We start from the raw sequence: 8,488 nt of genomic DNA on the forward strand, positions 1-8,488 counted from the left end.
CCTTTTTCATGCCGTTGGATATTGTAAAGCATGATTCACAAGCACACACAAAAAGAAACCCACACATAGTATTAAGATATTACAAATTGCTTTTCAGAATTCTATGCCTCAAAAAGAAAGGAAAAATAAATTAGACTTGCCGCCTATTTGGCTGTGAGGCTGAAGAGAAAGAAAGATGTTTGCTGCTATTTGTAACTATGCATTTTTGAAATCCAAAAACAGAAAATTGAGTCAGTAATTTAATGTGAGGGGGTGTTTGCAATTGATGTAATGGAGCTAGGGGGAAATGTTTGAAATTTGAGCTTAAGCAAGGAGTGCAAAGAAAAGGCTTTGTGCAACTGCTACACCGGCTCTTTGTCTGTCTGAGCAGAGGCAACTCAAAGCTGAGTTTTACAGCGTTATTTTTAAGGATTTGAGGCTGGATTCCTCCATTACGTTGGCACCCAGTTGCCCTCTTACTCGGCTCTGTGTTGTTCAGCAGCCGTGGTGGTTTAGTAGTCGACAGCATTAATGAATGTCTCCTTGTATCAGAACATTTTGGTATTACTACCTTCCTAAAACAACAACTTAATCCTAAAGATGAAGGACCATATATTATACAGTCAGCGGGCTGTGTTTCCAGCTAAGAGATGCTCTCAGATCTCAAGCTGCTGTGTCACACTTTCAGATAGCAGCAGCTGCATGCTGTTTGAGTTTGGATCAATGATTTGATCCCATCTGAGGCAAAACCTTAAAGTGCACTTGAGCACAATGGATGCATGATAAAAAGGGTAAGAATAAAAAATATATATATTGCAGTTACAAGAAAACATGTATATTGTTTTCTGAGTTTTGTATGATTTTTCATAGATACTTCAACTTGTCACAGCACTGGTGCTGGTAAAGTGATTTGCGGTTAGGTCTATGGAATTGAATGACCACTACTTAACCTTTGGGCTGTACCAGCTGCTAACAGTCAACATGCACTGAACGCCTTTGGTTGTCAACAACAAAAGGTGTGAGGGATGAGGGTTAGCATTCAGTGTTCATCGGTGCCTCGACAAATGAGTTCCTCACTTTCAGCAGTGTGCAACTCTCCTCTCTTCTTCTCTGTCTCCTTAGCTTCTGCCCTCTGACAGGCTCATATTCAATAAGACCCCTCTACTTAATGTTCGGCAACCATGACAAATGCTTGTGACCGTAATAAACCCTATCGCCAAAAAAATAAAGTTTAAGGTCCAAGTGCGAAAAAAGATTTCACTTATTTTTTATTTGCGCTTTCTACAATATCTGCACATGGCAACTGTATGGGTAACATATGTATACGATCATACTGTAAGTTCAAAAAAGCAAATGTTGGTTGCAGGGATGTAGCAGAATGTGAACGTTGGCATCCTACAGGAAGGTTTGACCCAGCACACCCGTACTTTCAGCACACTACTCCTGGCATTGTCACTGAATGTTGGCAATGACATTGTACCTAAATCATGACATGAAGAATTGCCCAATATGACATAATTCCTGGGGACACTGCCCTGGGTTATCACTTACCTCTAACTGAATAACGTCCCCAGCTCCCATAAAGAGCAGCGATTCCATGAGCTGTTCTATGTGAAGCATCATTGGATGAGACAGTGTAATAGGACCAGGTTACAGTAAAGCTCAGACCTGTGATCAGCGGTCACATGCCAAAAAGGTTGGGAAGCACTGCAGTGGTGACACACGCCCAGAATGGCCATCGGGAGCATGAGGAGAATACCTGGTGGCCGGCCAGCTGATCGTCCTGGAGTAAACAGACAGAAAATATGGCAACAAAAAGGTTACGGTACACAGTACACTTTAGCTTGTTAAATAACAATCTGCAAGTATAGTGCTGCTGGGCCTCTATAGGCACTACTGAATGTATTGACTGGTTTACTGGGACAAAGGGATCAAAGAAGGTCTAGACAGAGTAGGGTTACACATGAGGGGTTGGCGGACGATGTTTGTATCGAGAACAGATGAAAGTGAAGTCGAGGAAGCTAGCGGGTTGAGGCTCAACATGTCGTTGATAAGGCGTGTCACGGCTGCATCCCCCCCCTCCCCCCCACACCTCATTTTTGGTGTGTTCTCCAACAAAAGCCAGCCACACACTGGTTACATGAATATGGTCTTTTCAAAATAAACTTCCGGTTTAGGCAAAAAAAAAACATAATAATACTTTGGATAGGTTTTAGAAAAAGGTCGACATTTTGGTTAAAATAACAACGGAAGTGCTGTTACTGAATTAAACAAGTTACTTGACAAATGCTTAGCTGTTGTTTCTGAATCATGAAAAGTGGCTGTTGTGTGTAGCTGCAGCGCTGTCCATAGTACTGAAACGCAGCGGAGGGGATCCATACACAGAGTACATGTATGTTCTATAACAGCTGCAGGATTGCAGGCCAGACGCAACACCCTTGAGGTGTGAGGCCCTGTGCGGTCTCACACTTCGTACAGCCCATGCGACAATTCTGACTGAACATACTGTGCAGTATTTCCCATTGGGGCGTTAAAATGATGACAGACACAGATCTGTACATTTTGTACAATCTGAATCTGTGATGTAAACATCCTTGCCAAGGTGTCTCCTTATGTATACAAGGCACATTCTTACACGCACGGACACTTATAAATATATATGGAAGGCCCTTATATATATCTCAATATGATGCATGATGATTTTTTCATATATGCCGTCATTTCTCATCGCATTTTTCTTCATATATCTCTCTGAACTTTATGTGAAGCAGAATTTAACTGAAGGTGATAGATGTGTTAACACGCGTGTTCAGGTACTAGCAGCTATAGAAAGAAGACTGTTTTAAAGGGGAAGTCCACCAATTCTACACATCAAAGTTTGCTTCCAGGTGTTGAGTATTTCCAGGTTTTGACAAGAAAGAACACATGGATTTAAAAAGATGATATCTCTGTTTCCGCTCAAGCCCCCAGTTAGAGTGCTTGGCTTTTATATCAAATTTGACATTGTGGCCAAACAACTTGTAAGTAAGTCATGATGCCATAGGGCCCAAAAAGAGTTTTTGCCATTTGCTTACATTGAGAAAGAAATGTCTGTAACTCATTGGATTTTTGTTTGAGGGAAATCAACGAATACTTGAATAGCCCTTATTTAAATCATTAGGTCCTAAAAGTTGTTAAATGCACTGATAGCCAAATCCATATTTATCGATGTAAAATTTGCTTTAAAACCTGGAGCTCTTCCTTGGGGCTTGTGTCCAACACGGTCTTTTTTCTAAACCTAACTAAGTGGTTTTGGTGCCTAAACCTAACTTCTCATGAAGATGGAAGTTTATTATGAAAAGACACTACGCATGTAAAAAGCGTATACTGACATGCTGTCCCGATACATCCAAATCTCACGCTAGAAGGGTATGTGGAGTGCCATAGTCTCAAGCTCGAGCACTGATGAAGTTGCATTATTTGATACATTTGGGGTGAGAATGTGTGTTAATTTGTTCTTTCTCTTCCAGAGCTGAGGTTTTGCTGCAATACTCCAGCTCCAAGACCCATTTTCATTCTTATTTAGATGATCCTTTATTTGGGACATTTTATTGTGATAGCTGTAGCATCCCAGTTCCACCTAAAGAGTAATTCAAGTTTCTTCCCATCTTATCTTCACCTGCATTTTAGCACAGGGAAATCTAACATCAATGTGGATGTGATGTCACAGTGTGGACGCAACGTGAATAGTAATCGCAGCTGAGAAATGAGCCTTTGTGTCACTGTCTAAATTTGCACTTTGCAATTTGCTTGATAGTTTTCATCATCACAGAGAAGCATTAATGAAGATCCAGCCTATAGAGCATTCATATGTCAAAATATTGACATTCAAGGGATGGTTTGACATTTGGGAAATACACGTATTGACTTTCTTGCAGAGAGTTGGATGAGAATATTGATACCACATTGATATTTCTATGGTAAATATGAATCAAAAGCCAGCAGCCAGTTAGCTTAGTGTGGAGACTAAAGTGGGAAAACATCTAGCCTGAGTCTTTACAAAGGTAAAACAAATCGGACTATACATTCACCTTTTAAGCCCATTAAGCTGAGCTGATTAACTGCTAAAATAAGCTGCTGGCGATAGAAAGTGATCATCCAAAATGTCAAACAATTGTGTTAAAGTGTAACGTATTTTAGAAACAGCCATTAATAAATTGAATGCTCTGGCTGTCGCAGGACTATAATAAGCCCATCGATTGGACAACCTACCTTTCTAACGATGCACTCTCTGCCCGTGCACTCATTGCATCATTGAGTCTTTCACAAGCTGCTAGCTTGACAGCTGTGAGAACTGACAATAGCCATGTTTGTTGTTTACGTTCATTATGATCATTTGGGGATAGTGGCTTTGGAGGGAGGCCTAAAGGGACGAGCTGTCAGTGTTGCACACTTGGCAACTTTCTCACTAGATTTAGTGACAATTGCAGCTAGTGCTGCTAGCTACTTTTATTGGAAAAGAGCTGACAACACTGGGCTGGGTCTTTCGGTTGGATACTTGTTAAGATGTAGCTTACTCGTGCTGGTTTCGCTCCTACCCGAGCTTTAAGAGTAAAAGCTGCACTCGGCAAACTTCAAAGTGATGCTGCAACAGAGAGCAGCGTCTCATCCCATATGCTGACATATTAAACATCCGCTCTCTTTTCCCAAATCTAATTCTGGAGCTGGGTTAAAACAGCTGGCAAACTGACACTGAAACACAAAATGTCTCCCCGCAGCAGTGACTGAGAGCTCTGTCCAGAGAAACCTGGGAAACATCAGCAGGCTGTGTGCATTTTTGGGGGTACTGAACTCTGAAAATTACCCTCTCTTGACCATTTTGCAGTTGCTAAAGTGCAAAGAAATACCATGTTCAGATGATCACAGTCTGATAATCACTACGTTCACACTGGCGTACGTGTGAGTGAGGCAGAGGGAGGAGGTCATAGTGGGGAAGAGGCTCAGTAAATTAGTTTGCTCCATAACATTTGTCAGAAACAGAGAAGCATTTTCATGTGTGAATAGCAGCTTCAAATGTGATAGCTGCTATTTTTTCATCAGATTTGAACGCCCGTTGACCAATAAAACAAGCAATTCAAATGTTCTATTTTTTGTTTACATTTTATGAAACAAAGGATTGATCGAGTTAGTTACAGCTCGTAGTCAAACATTCTTTCTTTACGTGGGTGAGGTTGTGCTGGGCAATTTTCAAGCTAAATATTTCCTTAATCCTGGCTAAGGCCTTGATAGTTTCGATAGGTTTTCATACACACGCGTGACCTCCAGTCAGATTTACTACAGCAGAACTTCAAGGACTTTGAATAGAATGGATAGAAAATATTTTTCATGTTAGAGCAAAAGCTATATCCACTCATTTCTATCATCAGCCTGGATATTTACCCGATGAACATACTGAAGGTACAGTCACAGATATACATAGAGAATGTCGCACTTTTTTTCGAGTGAAGATCTCATTCTGTCTTAGTAACGGTTCTGCTGGAGTCTCAGGGGACACTAGTGCGAATGACTGCAGCCCCTTCAGTGCTCACTCTTCATGAGCACTATGGCCTGCCATTCAACCACATGACGCAGCAACACCAACAGCTCATTCGAGGGGAGATTTGAGGGACACGGTTACCATGCCTCCCAAGATTAGCCTCGGTTCAGAGAGCAGATGTTTACCGTTTTCTACTCGCTCTTCTTTTGTTCTTCATCTCGTCACTTTTTCCTCAAAGGAGCTGTAACGCACCATTTGTGTGCAGCTCGGTAACACTTGTCGGCTCAATATGTGCTTGGCTGGAATAGATACCCACTCCAGCGCTTGCACCTCCTGGATGTCTTCGTCTGGGATAATTGGCACAGAACATCTCGTTATTGGCCTCCCCCCCCCCTTTTTTTTTTTCTATTTTGATGCAACGCTGTCTGTTGTGAAGTCTTTCCCTGGAAAACATTATGATGTTCTCTTGCTTTGTCTGTGCTCAATCTTGGCTGTGTCATGTGACTAGTCATTTCAGTCCTCACTGGTTGTCATGTCAACGGTATATCTAAGGCAGTCGTGCCGGTTTAGTGGTGGAGGGACGGGAAGTGTACACAGACAGGCAGGTACGCACACATACAGTGGGTCAGAGTTTACACTTCTGGTTTGGCTGGTACACTCTTAAAGTACGTTTACAAGGAAGCCCTTGAATATCTGACTTAAATATTAAAAGTTTGTATTGCATTTTAATTTTCTAATTTGAATTAACAGGTTAATATGTTCACTGTACAGGAGCTTGCTGCTCCACCTTTTTGAAGCTGTAGGATGTTTACATATTTTTGCGAGTACAAACATTGTTTGGCTATAAAGTGCCACAAACTTAAAAAGGTTAGGAACCAGTATTTACAGGTAATGATGCATTTTAGGTTTTTATTTATGTACTTTTCATTTTTGTTTTCTGCTTTGTGATAATTTTCAACATTTTGCAAAGACACATTTAGAACAAATTTAACTAAAGTAAAGGTTATTCTTGCTTTGGTTTGGTACAAAAGGTTTCATAGAGGTGATATAATGTCATATTAGCAAAAGCTAGTGGATATACTTTGGCACTATTAATATTGTTTATAAACTTGGATTTACATGCAGCTAATGTTGTGAGTAGTAACATTTAGTGAGTTGGAGCCTCAGGCTTTCCCAGTCCAGATGGGACACATACGACCCACTGTGTCCTGGGTCGGCCTGAGGTCTCCTCCCAGACGGTCTTATCCAGAGCGCCTCCACACAGGAGGCGCCCAGCGGGCATCCTCACCTGCTACCCTGTTCGTATCTGTTGCCTGCTACAGGCTGACACAAAGCCTGCATGACAGCCGGTTAGTCTCTTAACTCTCTGAAGACAGCAAGATGGCCGTTGCCCCCTCACCTGGATGGGAAAAGCCTTTTTGTTCTGGGAGGATTGGGAACTCCGACTCAGAGGTGGTGAACCTCGTTTGAACTGTGGCAAGCTGAAATGCAAACTGCTTTAGTGCACTTTAAGGATTAAGGCCCAATGAAGCCAGGAGGACAAAATATCTGCAAACAGCAGAGAAGCCCCCTACATGTCATTAAACCTGTACATCCGTACTTAATGATCTTTCATTTATATCATAATGTCTTATATAACACACAAATGAAGAAAAACCAGATGGGATGTAAACACACAACGACAAACTAATGAATCAGATGCATAACAGAATAAGGAATCAGAAAAATCAAACAACAAAAAAACAATCTGCAGACTTGAATCTCCAAAGGTCTATTATTATCAGTAATTTGTCATCATAATAAACAATTATCAACATGGGAGCGTTCAGTGCACAGTTCTGATCAAACAACATTGTCAATGTTCAGTTTCAAAGTTATTCTTGACCTTGGAAAAAAAATCTTACCATATCTTATCTTACTTAGAAGCTGTTCTGGAGCTTTCAATCATATTAAATGATCTTCATTAGCAGGGGAAGTTTGCCCAGTTGTCATGAAAGCGTAATTAGTGTGAAACCAGTATTATATTCCACCTGTGTTCAGCTGTGTTGCATCCACATCGTTCTACTTTTAAAGGAAATTATAAAATGTTTATTCACATTATTGCTGATAGAAGATGAAAAGATTTCTGTACAATAAATATGCTACAACCAGCAGCTGGTTAGCTTAGCTTAGAATAAAAAATAGAAACAGGAAGACACGCTTTTAGCCAAGAAATAATTGCACCCCCGACACCCCTCTGACACCCCTGCAACCTCAGTAAAATCAGAAACAGTCCTGTAAATAATCTTTCTGTACCTTTACTTTTCATTAGTTGCACACATGCTTCTTTCATTAGGATTATAGGATTTACGTGCAGTCAATGGAGGCCTACACCTGATAAGGTAAAGTATGAACCTTTTTTTTTTATGGCTCCTGATATTCAGCTTAGAGTGCAGCATGTTCACACAAATTAGTCGTTTTGACTTAAGATTCATAGAATGTGTATGAGGAAGCTTGCAAAGTCCACATACCATTAGTCCACGTACAGCAGCAGAGTGCTGCGGTGTTGATCCATGTGAGACGTCCCAACTTTATTGCATTTCATATAAGTTTAGTTGAAACGAGATAAACAAATGCTGATTGGTCTGTTTTTTCCTACTTGCTGTGCATTTTGTTTCCTATTTAACAACCAAAAAGTGTCTCTTCCAACATCCACTTTGACTTCATGAAACAACGTACGTATATTTACAGACAAATATTGTATGTTGACAAATTTAACATATTGAATATCAGCACGTTAACATGTGTACAATGACATGTTAACATGCTGATGTCTTAAGCTGTAATTTTGACCCTTTTCACCATCTTTGTCTAGAGTGTTAGTATGCTAAGATTTATTAATTAGGGATGGACTGTCATTTTACGTTACGTTATTGTTCAGCAACTAAAGTATTGGACAAATAAAAGTTTTGACTTGATGATGATAAACGAAAAGTCAGAGGATCACCAAAGTTA

This window comes from Anarrhichthys ocellatus, unplaced genomic scaffold (genome assembly GCF_004355925.1).
Source record: "Anarrhichthys ocellatus isolate YVR2014 unplaced genomic scaffold, GSC_Weel_1.0 scaffold25, whole genome shotgun sequence".
In the NCBI taxonomy this organism is placed as follows: domain Eukaryota; kingdom Metazoa; phylum Chordata; class Actinopteri; order Perciformes; family Anarhichadidae; genus Anarrhichthys; species Anarrhichthys ocellatus.